Source organism: Ambystoma mexicanum, chromosome 3p (assembly GCF_040938575.1).
Source record: "Ambystoma mexicanum isolate Mex_15411 chromosome 3p, UKY_AmexF1_1, whole genome shotgun sequence".
NCBI lineage: Eukaryota > Metazoa > Chordata > Amphibia > Caudata > Ambystomatidae > Ambystoma > Ambystoma mexicanum.
Genome location: NC_090925.1, coordinates 93,896,971 through 93,913,285, shown reverse-complemented (window position 1 = coordinate 93,913,285; position 16,315 = coordinate 93,896,971).

The window sequence follows — 16,315 nt, the reverse complement described above, 5'->3', positions numbered from 1 at the left end:
GCATGAGCCATTAATTGGGCCGTCTGTCCCACTGGGCGACTCCCAGCTGAGAGATTGGCAATGCTCTCTGTGAGAGCTGAGGAACTTTGAGAAATGCTCTGTGTGAGCGCTTGAGTACTTTAGTAGCTGCTGCATCTGATAAAAGAGCAAGTGCACCTTAATGGGTGTCTTCAGCTTGGAAAGGAGCCAATAACCTTATTGTGTGGTTGTGACCTGTGAACGACCCCAAGAACCTTAGTGGGAGTCTGGGCCCTCTAAAAGAGCCTGATAACCTGGGTGGGTGGCTATGCCATCCAAAAAAAGCTTATAAACATTAGTGGGTGGCTTCACCCTGTGAAAGTGCTTACAGATATTAGGGGGTGGCTTCAGCCAGTGAAAGGGCTTATAGAGATTAGTGGGTGGCTTCAGCCAGTGAAAGGGGTTATAGAGATTAGTGGGTGGCTTCAGTCAGTGAAAGGGCTTATAGAGATTAGTGGGTGGCTTCAGCCAGTGAAAGGGTTTATAGATATTAGTGGGTGGCTTCAGCCAGTGAAAGGGCTTATAGTGATTAGTGGGTGGCTTCATCCAGTGAAAGTGCATATAGAGGTTAGTGGGTGGCTTCAGCCAGTGAAAGGGCTCATAGAGATTAGTGGGTGGCTTCAGTCAGTGAAAGGGCTTATAGAGATTAGTGGGTGGCTTCAGCCAGTGAAAGGGCTTATAGAGATTAGTGGGTGGCTTCAGCCAGTGAAAATGCATATAGAGATTAGTGGGTGGCTTCAGCCAGTGAAAGGGTTTATAGAGATTAGTGGGTGGCTTCAGCCAGTGAAAGGGTTTATAGAGATTAGTGGGTGGCTTCATCCAGTGAAAGTGCATATAGAGATTAGTGGGTGGCTTCAGCCAGTCAAAGGGTTTATAGAGATTAGTGGGTGGCTTCATCCAGTGAAAGTGCATATAGAGATTAGTGGGTGGCTTCAGCCAGTGAAAGGGCTCATAGAGATTAGTGGGTGGCTTCAGTCAGTGAAAGGGTTTATAGAGATTAGTGGGTGGCTTCAGCCAGTAAAAGGGCTTATAGAGATTAGTGGGTGACTTCAGCAGTGAAAATGCATATAGAGATTAGTGGGTGGCTTCAGCCAGTGAAAGGGTTTATAGAGATTAGTGGGTGGCTTCAGCCAGTGAAAGGGTTTATAGAGATTAGTGGGTGGCGTCAGCCAGAGAAAGGGCTTATAGAGATTAGTGGATGGCTTCAGCCAGTGAAAGGGCTTATAGAGATTAGTGGGTGGCTTCAGCCAGTGAAATGGCTTATACACGTTAGTGGGTGGCTCCACCCTTTGAAAGGGCTGAGAACCTTAGTGAGTGGCTCCACCCCTTGAAAGAACTTGCACATCTCAACGGCTAGCTGTGCCCTAGGAAAGAGAACAATACCCTTAGTGGGGGGCATCTATCATGTAGGAGAACATAAGAACTTTAGAACAGTGGTGTGATCAGGATGTGCACACATTATTTGCTCGATATTTAATTGCATATGTAAGACAGCAGCCGCTCCAGACCCCTCAATCACAGTGGTTCAACTATTCATTTCCCACACAAACAACCCATAAAGCAACTCTGCTCCTCTTTTCAGTGTCTGGGCTGTACTGGCTAACAAATCCTTGTGTTGTCATTGGATTTTGTATCCTAACTAATGGTGTTGACATTTACTACTCTTATGCAATACATTGCTTGTTGATATTAATATGTTATGTTAATGTTAATGTTAATGTTAAAGGTCATTTGTACCGCGCACTATCACCACCGAAGTGGTCCCCTGGCGCTCTGGCGGCTCTGAAAAGGGGAGGAGAGGGGGTGGGTTAGTAGGAATAAGCTGGAAAAGTGCAAGAGAGCAGTGATGTGCTGTTGGCAGCCTCAGCCCGGTGGTTCCGTCGGCCGGGCTTGGGGTGTTTTATGGTCCGTAGTCGTCGTGTGCTGTTGTGCAAGGCTATGTGTGGTTTGTTTTGTTGTTGCATTGTTGTGAAGTTTGTGCGGATTGCTGCGTTTAAGGCTTGTGGTTGTGTTTGGTTATAGTTTGAGAGGTGTCTGCAGAGGGATGGAGTTGTTAGTTGGTTGGTTAGTTGGCATTGCTGTCCTTGCAATTGTGGGATTCCATCTAGGTCCGGTACATGCTAACAGTCACATTTCTATCTAGATGCGACGCAAGCTAGGGTTCATAATTCTAAGTGTGGTGCATGCTAAGAGTCACATATGCTAATGGTCCCATTCCTGAAATTCCATCCGAGTGTGGCATATGCTAACCATCATATTTCTATCTAGATGCGACGCGGACTAAGCTTGGGAATTCCATCTGAGTGTGGCACATGCTGACCATCATATTTATATCTGGATGCGACGCGGACTAAGCTTGGGAATTCCATCTGAGTGTGGCACATGCTGACCATCATATTTCTGAAATTCCATCTAAGTGTGATATCTGCTAACATTAATAAATAAATGTCAATTATTCAATATAAACCTCCGCGAAGCATCTTCTGGCTCTGGCTGCACTAAAAACTCTCCAGACTTCACTCTGTTGACGGAAAACCTAATGATCCTACAGCAACTTGAAATGGCCTCTGATGAGACAAAGAACTTGCTGAACTAATACAGTAATGGGTCATCGTCCCCTTGCATGAGTTAACTGTCCAGTAGATTGGCATCAAGAATCTTTGTAGCTGATTTGTCTGTGTCTGTCGACTTGTCTGTTGTTAAGATGCCCATGAGAAGGATGTCCCACACATTCTCCTCCCTATAGGCTGTGCCCAAACTGCTCACAAAAAGCATAGTGATGAGCTGCCTGTTGGTGCCAACATGCATGAGCTTGACATGTTCCATATTGTTGGCCACATTTTTACTAAATGTGTTCTTCCTTATAATATTTTGTTAGCATTGTTGCAAAGCTTGTTGTTATAATGTAAAGCGCTTTGGCATAAAGCTCTATATAAACACAAATAAATACAAATACAAATACAAATCCTTGTGACACTTACTGCAAAGCCTCCTCCCCTGAGACATGAAGATGGAAAGTGGACAGTCTTAATTTGTAACGTGTTTCCACGAAGGACGCCTGCAGTTACACAATGTGTAATCCATCGATCACCCACAAGTAATATTTTGGCACACTTTCGGTTTTTGCATGGTAAGCTCAACTAAAATTGGAACTGATTTTCTGTCCCTTTAGCATCCAATTATTTCACAGGCTTTTGATTGCTGTTAAAGCATGTGACCAGAAGTGAGCAGTGAGGAAGGGGATGTGCAAAGCATGGCACGTGCATTGTGCGGCCAAAACATAAGACAGCAAGGACATTTGCTCCATTGTCTGAGGCACCCGAAACCCACATGAAAACTACTAGACAAAAGCCACTGTCCTTCTAACGCCTCTGACCTTCTCCCATATGTAAACTCCCCTGGGGCTTTTATCCTGTAAACTTTTAGTGTACATATTTGAAGGGTGCCAAACTGCACACAACTGCTGCCCGAAGTATACCCCTCTTGGATGCTGTAGAATGGAAATGCCTTCCAATGGTCTAGTCTCGTCCGGATGTCTGTGGAGAAGTACACTTGTTTTCCTTGCTGATCCTCTAGCATCTTGCCTAATGTTAACATTTCTTCGTTGCACAATTTTTGTACTGGTTTGTGAGAGGAAACACGACTTCACAGTTTTGAATTACTTCCTATAAGGTGCCAGAATACAGGGTATCACATACAAAATCTGGTCAAGAGATCTATTGTAGCCATGCTAGCATCAAGTAGGCACTGTCTGTCATGGGACCTGTGGTATCTTAGATCATGCTCCAACACATCTATAGCACGACCCTGACTCAATGGGAGATCAATGCTATGCACCAATGGGGTAGAGGGTTTAGGGTGTGTTGCCCCAAACCCAAGCACTGACACAGTTGTAGTATGTTCATGGGAAGTGGTGCAGACTGGTGGATGTAAGCTGCTTTTGTGATGCTATTATTGATGTAGTTCCAATATTAATACTTCTTCCCATGTCTGTGCCAGTTGCCACAACATATGGGGCCTGTGACAATTTGATTATTGAACCAGCAGTAGTGCAAAGGAGATTTGTCAAGTTGCACAAATATCTCTTCTCGTTCCTGTATTTGATGTCCGGCATCAAGTCTATCCACTACTGTGATTTTGTTTGGTTAACTTGAAAATAATTCCACAGAAAACGTATGAGAAGAAAAATAAGATAAAAAGCCTTAAGAAACAAAGAGTAAACCGACACCGCTGAAGAAATCACGGTACTTTGACAAGAAACCTGAGGGAGAAATATATAGTCCCAGCATGTTCTTTTGCAATCCGACTTCTCCTGAGACTACAGTTTTGTGTGGGATGACAACAACTTTAAAACTCTTTTGATTTCTTCTAACCATGATAGCAATATCATCTGTCCTGAAGATGGCCAAAATATCAAATAAAGATGCTAGGGATAGCATCTAGTAGCTGTCTTCATGGACAGAACAGAGAGTCTGTATTGACTTTGGAGCAGGTGGCAGGCCATTTAGTCAGAGGATGTGCCTGATGCCCTCCACTTCCTCTCAGCGACCCTACACTTGCATTAAGGGTAGCTAGGTCAGAGTCATTCCAAGAGTTGCACTTGGGTGAGACTTCAAATGGATCCTCATGACAGAGCGCAGAGGAGATGGGAAAATGGTAGTAAAAGCCTCTACTTACACACGCTTCATGGGCCCGATGACCGAGAAGGTGGGTGGCAATGATGGGCTCGGCTTCACCTGAGTGACAGAGAGCATCGGGTTGGGAGGAGAGAAGAAAGTGGTCACTCCAAGATAGATGAGTGGGGAGAGGTTTGGATAGGGTGATGTCTGAAGAGATGAGACCATCCTGGGTGTGCCCAGCAGAGGGTAACATAGAAAGAGAGAGAGAGTAGCAGAGATTGCAAAAAAAGCCCAGAGGAGGGGTTAGATGCATCCAGGTTGGATGTTGAGGTCTCCGAGGAGGATAAGTTGAGAGGCAGAGGCAAGGAGAGAGGATTAGAGGAGGAGAGCTCTGCCCACTCAGAGAGGAATAGGGCGACCTGGCCAGATGGTCTGTAAATTGTGGCCACAGTAAGAGAGAGGCCAGGAGAGATAGAGAGCCTGCATACCAGGCATTCAAGGGAGGAGTAGGCCTGCGTAGGAATGACAGAAGCGTGGATCTACTCCAGGAAGATCAGAGCTACTCCACCTCCTTGAAGGTTGGATCTGGATTCAGAGAGGATCTTGTAGCCATCAGAGAGGAGAGTGTCAAAACTCATGACAGAACTGGCCATGAACCATGTCTCGGTGAGCCCGAGTACATCAAGATCAAGTTCTTTGAGTAGTTGGCAGATGTCAGAGGAGTGTTTGATAGCAGAGCAAGAGTTGAGAGTAGCTACGTGGAGCAGATTGCCACATTTTAAAGACATGAGGTGTGGCCTGCAGAGATTGTAGAGGGCCTGAGGGTGGGCAGAGGAGGGAGAAAAAGATTTGGCAGAGTAGTTAGAGAGGATGAGGAGGGTGCCAGAGAGGTGGCGGAAGAGGGAGGTAGTGGAGGAGCCAGAGAGGTGTACATGGGAGCAGCAGGAGAGGGAAGGAAGTTGATATGATGCAGGAAATGCCTATCAAAAAGGAGGAGATTGGGCTGAGGGCCCAGGACCAAGACTGTGCCATTCAGCAGATAGACATACATGATGGTCTTGGAGGAGTGTAAGGGGCCAGGAGGACCTCCCACTGAGTGCCACCATTTATGGTAGAGCAGAAAAAAGGGAAAGAACAGAGACCATATGCAGGGTCCATAGGCCTGAAGAGGGAACAACAAAGAGGATGTCGGTAAGGGTATGTCTGAAGGAAGCACTGATTTAGGTATCAGCGATAGGGAGGCCAGGAATGGAGACCAGGCTGTCCCGATTGAGTTTCTTAGAACCAGACTTAGTGAGAGGGATAGGTTAGGAGATAAGGTAGCAGTTAGAGAAGATAGGGGAGTCTGAGAGCACCATAGAGGGTTGCGTGGGGAAAGTAGGAAGGGAGGCAGTCCAAGTAAGAGAGTGGGGGGGTCACACACTAGGGACACACAAAGGGTCAAAGCACTAGGACAGGAAAGATAAAATCAGTGTAGAATACAGTAGCAACAGTAATCACAGTTGGGCGCGGCGACCTAACGAGAGGGAGACATTAAAACAACACAATGCAAGGCATAAAATAAGCGGTATCGCATCGCAATTTGCGATACGCAACCGCTGGTTTGCGTTTTAAATTTAATATCATGTCGCAGAAACTGCAATATGATTTATGGCACCGAGCGCAGAGTTTAAAAGGCACAGATTACTGTGCCTGTTTATTTAAACTCTGCCCTCGGTGCACTGACAGTGTGCAGGCAGCAGCTCCCGGGCTGGGCTAAATACATTGTATCAATGTATGAGCCCAGCCCGGGAGCGGCGTTGAAGTCACGCAGAGAAGACTTCAGCAGGAGCACCCCAGCTCCACTCACAGACCCGGCTTCCATCCAATGTAAGGAGTCATGCTGGGGTGCTTAGGGGAGGGTGGAGAAGGGGGAGCCCCTTGGCTGCGGGGCTGGGTGTTAGCAAGTGGCCAAGAGAAATATTAATTCCAGCCACTTGCTAGTACCCAGCCCCACAATAAAATGGGATGCTGGCAGATCGCCTTTCAAATATTCTTTCCTTCTCGTGATTCGTGAGAAGGAAGGAATATTTGAAATGCCCTCTACAAACAGGCTATGTTATTACTGCAGGCCTGGGTGCTTAGAAAGTGGCTGGAAATAATATTTCTCCCGCCCGAACGGACGGGAAAATATTATTTCTGCCACTTTCCAAGCACCCAGGCCTGCAGTAATAACGTAGCCTGCTTGCAGAGGGCATTTTTAATTTTCTTGCAGTCTCGTGATTAAAGCGCTTGTGGCACTTTTAAGCACTAGACTGAAAGAAAGTTAAAAATGCCCTCTGCAAGCAGGCTATGTTATTACTGCAGGCCTGGGTGCTTAGAAAGTGGCTGGAAATAATATTTCTCCCGCCCGAACGGGGAAGACGCACAAGGCCGGGAGGAAATGGAGCCTAAGGTGCGAGGGCAACCACGCATGTGGAGTCAGGTGGAAGGGCAAAGATGCGCAGGGCTGGGAAGAAGTGGAGCCTAAGATGCAGGGGAACAGCACACATGGATTCAGGTGGAAAGGGGAAAAGCGCACAAGGCTGGGGATTTTAGAGGAGCGCAGTAGTGACTACTCTCCCTCCCCGCACCTTCTTACCTTTCGGATGCAGATGGGCGGCGATTTGTCACGTGCTCCCATTCTGTGCCGCTACCCCTTTGCCGCCTAAGACCTGCTTCACACAATACTGCGGCCTTGTCCTGCGAGGGCTTTGCCGCAGAGGGTCTGAACCTCGGTATTCAAAGGTTTTGATGCATGTACATAGGTGCAGCGTATTAGGTGCGGTGGGCAGTGTCTGCTTGCAACCTGCATCGCACAACACCACAGGCTTGTCTTGGGAAGGCTTCCCCTCAGTGTGTGTGTGAATTGTGTCATTTCAATTTTCTCTTCAGTCCCAATATGTCACTCTCAAAACACATCTCTTAATTCACCACAATCCCATCCTCACAGCCATTTTGTCTGTCTGTGTAGCAGATTTAAATGAAGGGGAGAGAGGCTCCCAGTCCACGCCTCAAAAGACCTGAAAACAGACGACAAAATACTTCTCCACCAGACGTTCATCCAACATATCTTCCAGTCTGGTCCTGCCTAGATGGGCATGGCAACACATTTTCTACTAGATAAGCAAGTGGGACAAGAGCTGAGCGTGCCTTTGGGTTGCATGCAATTACCAGTATAACTACTTTACTACAATTTTGGCCCAAACACTAAACCATCCAACCCCTGAAAAACAATTACACTGCAAATATGCAGATTAATGGACATATATATGTGTACTGTATGAGTGACAGTTGGGAGGTAAAACAAGCAGAAATGTAGGAATTCAAAAATACATTTCTTTAAATATTTCTTTTAAGGTTGGGAATTGTGTTCTAACTATTTAAATTATCCAAGTTACAAAGGTCAGGGGACCATACCTTTTTAGTAACCTCTAGACCATGCATATCTCTGCCATATTATTCTGTAGTTCCTTGATGGTGTCAAGCTGGTCTTCTTGGTGCTTTTCCAGTGTCTTGAGATGCAACGTCATGTGGCAAGTGGCTTGACTAGATGTGAGCACCGCTGCCTATAGCACTGTTCACGGGCGGCATGAAGAGCATGATGTTGTTGAATTTTCAAATGGCAGTGGTCGCAGATGTAGCAGCGCAATCACTTGATGACAGAATCGAAGTTCAATAATAGTAGGTGATTCGGTCATGACGGTTTGAAAGTGGAAAGTAGGACTGAACATTTGGGGACAGCGGCAAATGGCACCCACAACATGGTTTAATTGGATTTTTTGAGTAGCCCCACGCAGTGAAGCCTCGCTTGGAATATAGGTTATGGGGAAGTTAGTTCGTATCAACGGCTCAATGGTAGTTCAGTGTTGACTCAACCGGTTTGATGCTAGCCGAATCATGAAATGCTGGATTCTGTAACCCGCATTGCTGAATGTAGAACCTTTGGGCTTGCTGTGCTTTGGGTCCTTTTACAAGGCTCCTTGAAGCAAAATGATGCTTGCCCTGTTTTCCCAGTCCAGGTAAATGTATCAAAACTGCATGTAGAGCCAAGCACAGTCCTGCACAGCATTCCTGTGCAACAACATTCTTTAGTGTCAGGTAAGCTTTGCTTTCCTTCCCCCATTCATCTCTTGCTCCCAAGAAGTGGTAAAAGAGGGAGCCTGCCAGCTCCCCAGGAAATCTTTTCTTCACCTTAAGCAAGGAACCTTGAGCAGCTGAAGCTCCAACACTACTTCTATTTGATTCTTCTTCTGTTCCATGCTCACTCCAACAGCGAATGGGGTGTTGGTTCATCCCCTTTATAGTCAAATCCTAACAGGAGTTTGGTGTTTTTTACAGGCCAATTTATAGCTCTTTTACACATATTGCCTGATATGCTGTGCCATACACTGAGACCTTGATCTTCAGGCAGCCAGAGGAAGGGGGTTAACAATGAAATGATAAACACTCAGAACCAAGATGGCCAAAGTACTCTTATTTTATGTTTCTGGCCATAGGCTCCCCTGGCCCTCCCATAGCCCCTTTTTGTCCCATATTAAAGTGGCCTCATGGTGTTTACCGACTTCAAATATGTTTCCTTTGTCCTGCAGCTTCCCTTGAAGTGTCTTTTCCTAGACCAACCCCCCAGGGAAGACAGTCTCTGCACCTGCGACAGATGTCAACATTCTTACCAAGTGCACCATATGTTTCCTTGCTGCAAATATACCCATGTGCTATTGAAGAAGACTTACATGCAGAGGAATGAAGCATACATTTTTAATATATATTTGCTAAAGTAGAATGCCGGAGTAGGGGAATGACAGCTAATTAAGTTGTGTTTGTTTAATTCAATCCTTTTTTTGAATCACATTATCTACATTTTAATAAGACATAGTTGTATCCTTAATGTAGCACTATCCGTACATTCAAGATGACAGTGGCTCTGTCACAGCTTCATAAAGGGAACATGTGATAATTGAAGCCTGTTTGTTACCCTCTAATGCATTCCCATTCATATTGTAAAAAACAGCCAATGCACAATTTAGTAAAACTGTATTTCTAGACATGACGTGTTTGTGAATCCTTCTTCCAATTTTTAGTCTGGTACACCATTTTGTAGCAGGTTTTATGAATACAAATGGGTGTATTTTCCCTTTGACTGTTTAGGCCAGCCAATGAGCACTCCCCTAGCTACTTGCTGCAGATGTGGGAGGACTAAGTGTTTTCACAGGGCTGACTTGCTGCTCATCCAAAATGGTGGGTCGACGATGTGATGCTGGAAATGCATCCGAGGGACAGGGCCTCCGTATCCTTGTCCTTTATTGGTTTTTATGTTGTGTTTGGTCATGTTTTCCATGCAGGAGTTCATGTGTGACTCCAGGCGGTGCAGCTCTCTCTTTTTGGTTTGGTGAACAGACCCTTGGGATACCCTTATGGCACCTACTCCTAGTGTACGTTTTTGGACACCTGTGTGTGACCCACAGAGCAGGGTACGGGCTGGTGGCAGCTCTGTGCTGAATTGATAGGTGACAGGAGCAGCCTCCTTCTTGGGATGCCCTGGCCCTGTCATTGGAATCCGTTGATTCCTGATGGAGACAAGATAGCTCATGTGGCCTCTTGCCGTCCATCACCTGTTACCTTGTTTTTCCATAAGGCACGGGAAGCCCTGTCTCTGTCCCTTCCCCTGACTGGCTGTTGGGTGGAAGTTCCATATATGGTAGGGTGGGGAAGTCCAGGCCAGACCGGCAGGAGCTTTCCCAACGACTGTATGTTGTGGGTACGCCCTTGGGGTGGGACCTAGGTGAATGGAGTGTGTGACCAATATGCACTTCTTGTTGTGGATGTCCAGTTTCTGGTATGTGACACAAAGACTGAGACAGCCCTGCCTGAAACTGGTATGAATGCAATGTGTACTGCTGAAAGGCTGGGTACTTGTCCCAATACACATTCCTTGTTGTGAGTGTCTGAGAGGGAGGAGAATGGCCTGAATGCACTGTGCGCCTGATTGGCTGTCTGACTGCCTGAATGCCCTTCTGAGTGATTGGTTGCCTGAGTGTCACCCAGCAGAATGAATGACAGACAGAACAGTATATCTTGGGGCCTCTCACTGCTAGAATTAGTTCAGAAGCTGAAGTTGAAACTGACATTGAAACTGATGCTTAATCTTGAAGCCCTGCTGGAAGAGAAGAATTGCTGTTGCTCTACTTTGCCAATCTATAAGCTGTTGTGTCTCCAAGAACTGATCCAAGAGAGGACCTGTCTAGGAGAGCGCTTCCCGAGCTATGAGGGACTATCACGCACTGCTAACCTTAGCCGAAGTGCCCTAGAAGCCAGCCTACGAAAGACTGTCAACCGGAGATGGTGTTACGCTCACCTGGTATCCACAGGGACGCCACCCAGCTGGGTTACTCGCTGGTATGCTTCTCAGCTTTGCCCTGATGTGGTCCATGGGGAAGGTTCTGCCTTGTGGTAGAATTAGGTGTGCTCTCCGTCCTGCCTTCTTTGCAGGGGCGCGTTGTCTTTCATGGGCGCGTGCGGTCCAGTTACTTCACTGGCGCCGGCCCGTTTGATATTGTTCAGGTAGGTCTTATTGCTGTTCTTTAGTTTTGTTGCTATCCTGCTTGCCTTTCTTTGTTTAAAATGTCTCTTTTTTCTCCCTTAGGTATGCAGAGCTTCAGCGCGGCGAACTGGCTTGGTTGAGCCCCGCTGGTAAATGATGGCGCATTAAGAGCGCTATGATTCGGTAAGTAAGCGCTATGCGCAGCGCTGCGAAGTCTTGCCTTTGCTAACCTGTGTTTTCCTTCCTTGTAGGTCGCGGTGTTCTTTAGCGAGAGTGGAATGTCCAGAGTGGTGCCAGCCGAGAGACGACCAGCCAGGTAAGCCTTTTGAGCAGTTCGTAATTTGTAAATGTCTCTACAGCTTTCTTTAATGTTGCCTCTATCTTCCTCTTTCAGGTCGTTCTGTCCGGGAGGCGTGCAGATTCGAGGAAGCTGTTCTCAGTAGCTGCGAGTGTTTAAAGATGAAGACTGCAGGTAAGATGCTGCTGCTTATGATGTTCCTTTTGTCTTCTTGCAGGTTCTGCTTCTCCGAGGGTCGAGGGAATAGCTGGACACGGTGAGCGTCATGTTGCAAGCTGCAAAGTAACACACAGCATGTTCTGCAGTCAGGGTGTAGTTTATATAGCCCAGGTAAAGTAGTAACAGGGAAAGTAGTTCCAGGCCTGCCACACCCAAAACACTAGACCGCATAGCTTGGTTCTTAGGAACCAAGCTATGTGGATGCCTCCATGTTGACTGACAATACAATAATGTAGTTCCCAAGCACATTGTTGTTCATGGTGTATGAGCCCATAGGCGCCAGGACTTTCCCCATGAGGGCTTTTGAAGAGGATGCCAGGCTCTAGAGGCCCGAGACCTGACTCCACCTGGCCAATGGGTTTGCCAGAGGGGGTTTTGGGAGAGGGTCGTGACAGATGGGGATCACCGAGGAGAACGAAGAGACGCACTGGACAGCCGTCCACCGTCGTGGACCAGGGTTTGCAGTTTTGCTATAACCGCTGGAGGCCCATCGAAGTTGTGTTGCCCAGAAGTGGGGACCACGTGACAACGTGCCGCCAACGACCGGAGCCGCAACGCTCCTGTTGATTAAGACACTTTGAATCCAAGGATTCTCTCGCCCGCACCGTCGACCACTTTGTCCGGTTGTATACGAATTGATCGTTTTACAACTGCCCGAATGACAATTGACCTTTTCACAATTGACCGAATTGTGAAGGTCAATTGTACCATATATGTGGGGGTCAATTGTGAAAAGGTCAATTGTGACCCTTTAAATTCGGTCAATTGTTCACTCGAACAATTGTAAACGACCAATTTGGGTAATACCCTTTGTCCCGCCGGAGAAAGTCAAGGCCACCGATGTGCTGAGGACAATCCGCCGGTGGGTTTCCCGCCACCTGAAGACCACAGAGACACCAACGACCTGATGCCCTTGCTGGCCCAAAGTTCTTCATAGACTCTTTTGCGGCAACAAACTATCATTGCCGAGGTGCACCACATGCCTCTCCTTTGCAGGATGTCTACGACCGATGGTCGACGAGCACCGCCAGGACCGAAGCTGCTGCCTCACCATCGTTATTCACCCTTTTCTTCATGGGATCTCGACGATCCGTGGCTCCTGCCTTAAAGAGAGCCGCTCAAGAACCCAATGTCGAACTCTGCTATTCCAGGTACATTGGAGTGGTAGAACTATATAGAAGGAAATAAGACTCATATTGAACAATATATGGACTGTGCTTGTAATATATCTTTATTTACAGGTTGCCCAGGTGGGGGGATCTCTACACAGAATGGTGTCTAGGTAACGCGGCCAGTTTTCTGCCTATTGTTTCAACCAATCTGCTTTCCTCCTATGTCTATTGTTGGTTCCCTTTATTAATGGATTTGTGTGACATTTGACCACAGTACAGTTGATGCACTTTAATGAAATCTGATAGTAATTGTGGTACCATGTAGAACTGTGTATATATTTGCCATTGTAGATTAAATGAGCACAAAGTGAGCAATTGTGATTGTGTGTATAACCTTGAACCTATACAGACTGTGTTTTCACTAATACAGTGTGTGGACATTCCTTTGTGGGGGCTTGGGGACTACACTGTACTTAAGAACCAGCCCGCATCACCTCTTGAGAGCTGAAGCCTTTGATCGCTCGACTTTTCTTCCACATAGAGAATCTTTGCTGGGGTCCTCTGTGCCTCTCCTCTGCCATATAGAGACAGGAGCACAGATAATCCCTCCAGTTTAGTTTGTTTATTTTTATAGTGCAGCCAAACCCTGGGGTAACTGGGCGTATTGAACTTATAGAGCAGCATAGTTTACAGAAGGTTGCACATACAGAAAAGAACAGTTGGCAGTACAAAATACAATAAATAGATTGGTGGACCAGGTTATAAGATGGTCCGAATTAATGGATAGAGTCAGAGTTTATAAGATGGACCTGGTTACAGAATGGTCCCAATCTATGGCTGACACAAGAGTAACAGAGTGAAGGAATTTACTAGGTGCAGATAGTAAACTATTGCTGCGTTGTTAAAGAGAAGTCCAAGTCTATGGCTAACACATGAGTAACAGAGTGAGGGGGTTATGCTAGGTGCCGATAGTAGACTCTTGCTGCGTTGTGAGCAGTGCCTTCATCTTGGCTATCAACGACCAAAATGAGGAGCCAGCTCTAATTTCCATAGGAAGTGCATTCCAACATTTCAGAGCTTGCACAGGGAAGCTTGCTCCTCCTGCTGTTTTCAAGTTGGTACATATAAGGTGATCTGGTCGGTCTGGATGAATTTATCAGATAAATATCGTAGGGCTGTCAGGGAGAGGCATTTGTGTGTAATGACGAGTGAGCGTAATTTGATTCTGTCGCGAATAGGGAGCCAATAAGCTTAATTCCTGTAGGTGGAGATGTGTGCTTTGCAGGGAAGATTGAGGGCACACCTGAGTATGTTATTCTGGAGAACCTGTAATCTGTTCAAATTGTGATTAGTGGTGCTAAGAAAAAGTGTGTTACAATAATCCAGTCTGGACAGAATCAGGGCTCTAGCCAGAGTAAGGCAACTGTTGGTGGATAAAAATGGTTTACAGGCATTGATAAGTTTATTGGTATAGGCAGTGGAAGAGATGATGGCATTTATTTGTTTTTTAAGCGAGAGTGTGGAGTCAAGATAAACTCCCAGTGTTTTAACTTCTTTTGAAACTTTTATAATATTACCGTCGATGGTGAATGACTGGTACCGGGGGCCGGGTTTATTGAGACGGGCCTGGGAACCCACAATCAGTAGTTCCGTCTTGTCGTCATTTAAGCTATGGGTAGCCATCCAAGCTTGGATCTGAAGGTAGATTTAATTTAGTTTTGCAACATCTTTCTCATAGCACCCTGTAAGTGTGATGAGGACCTGGGCGTCGTCGGCGTAGTTTGTATATGTGACACCCAAGTCATCAAGGCGGTCAAAAAGGAGCCTAGTAAATATATTGTAAAGCGTGAGAGAAATGCAAGACCCTTGGCGGACTCCACATTGGATTGGGATGGGGTCAGCCGCCGCCGAAGGGGTGAGGACCCTGGTCGTTCTGTCAGACAGGAAGGACCGAATCCAATTGGTGGCATTCTGGGAGAATGTGGCAGCCGAGGAGAGGTGTTTGGTAAGAGTTTGATGGTCGACTAGGTCAAAGGCTGCAGACAAATCCAACAAGAGCAGGAGGGCCAATTTGCCCTTGTCTTTAGCTTCATCCATTTGGATTTTTAGGTCCAGGAAGGCAGTTTCCGTCCCGTGCCTGGGTCTAAAGCCGGATTGTCTCAAACCAAGGAGGTTGTTATCTTCCAAATGTTGTTGTATTTGGAGGTATGCCACTCTGTCTAGTATTTTCAGGAGAAAGGGGACAGTTGTGATGGGTCTGTAGTTGGTTGGTATATTAGGGTCAAGGTTGGGTTTTTTGAGTAGTGGTAGGACCCATGCCTCTTTAAGATTATTGGGAAGGAATGAATTCCTGAATGAAGCATTGATCAAAGCGGTGATGAATGGAGCTAGAATGTTAGCCCCATCCTTGATAACTGTGGCAGGGCACAGGTCACCTTGATAGTTAGAGGGCTTTAGGCTCGCAATTATGTTGATAACTTTGTCGTCAGTGAATGGGGAGAAGTGGAAGGGGGGACCGTCTGGATAGGTGGAACTAGGTTTAATGCGTCAGTGGTCATTAGGGGCAAGGTTAGATTGTTTTCGATTTTATGTTGGCTTGTAGGAGAGCTATTTTGTTAGATAAAGCTTGTTGGATGTTGTCACACCAAGCTTTGTCCTTGATGCAATCGTCAGTAGGAGGCACTGGTGATTGCAATTCTCTTAGGATAGAGAATAGCACTTTAGTGCCGGATTTGGCATTGAGAATTTTTTTTAGCGTTCATAATGGTAGTTTTATAGGTGGCAGAAGCGGTGGAGAACCTTTCTTTAGTGGAGAGAGAAGGGACTTTTCTCCAGCTGGCTTCAGATGTTCTTTTTATGTTCTGCAGTGCTTTAAGTTCTGCAGAGAACCATTTGTTCAGATGAGCGGGTGGTTTATCCTTTCTTAATTTAGGTGGTGCTATCTGATTTAAGGGTGGTTCCAATGTGTCATTATAGAGTTCAACTAAGGAGGTTGGGTGTGAGTTAGTGATGGTATGAGTGTTGGTGATCGGATGAAGTAGGGGTCTCAAATTCTCTATGGTAATGTTACGTTTGTTCCTAGACATAGTTTGAGGTGCAGTGGTTGTAGGTACACTTTTGACAGTATCTTTGGGTATGGTGAAGGTGACGAGATGGTGGTGTGTCCAAGCGCAAGGTGTAATGTTGATCAGTGAGATGTCACAGTTGGTATAGGCCAGCCAGACCAGAGTTCTACCTTTGGAGTGTGTAGGTTAGCTGATATGTTGTGTGAGACCTAGTTGTGTGATAGTGCCATGATCAGGGAGGCGTTCGCATTGTTAGGATCATGAAGGCCTAGGTTGAGGTCACCCATTAGAATAATTTGTGAGCCTGGTTTAGTGTTAGATGTCAGTAGATGGGAGATGTCCTCCTCGAAGGTGGAGATGGCTTCTGCAGGTCTGTAAATAAGGTGGAGTAATATAGTCTGGGTGTTAGATAATAGCAGTTTAAT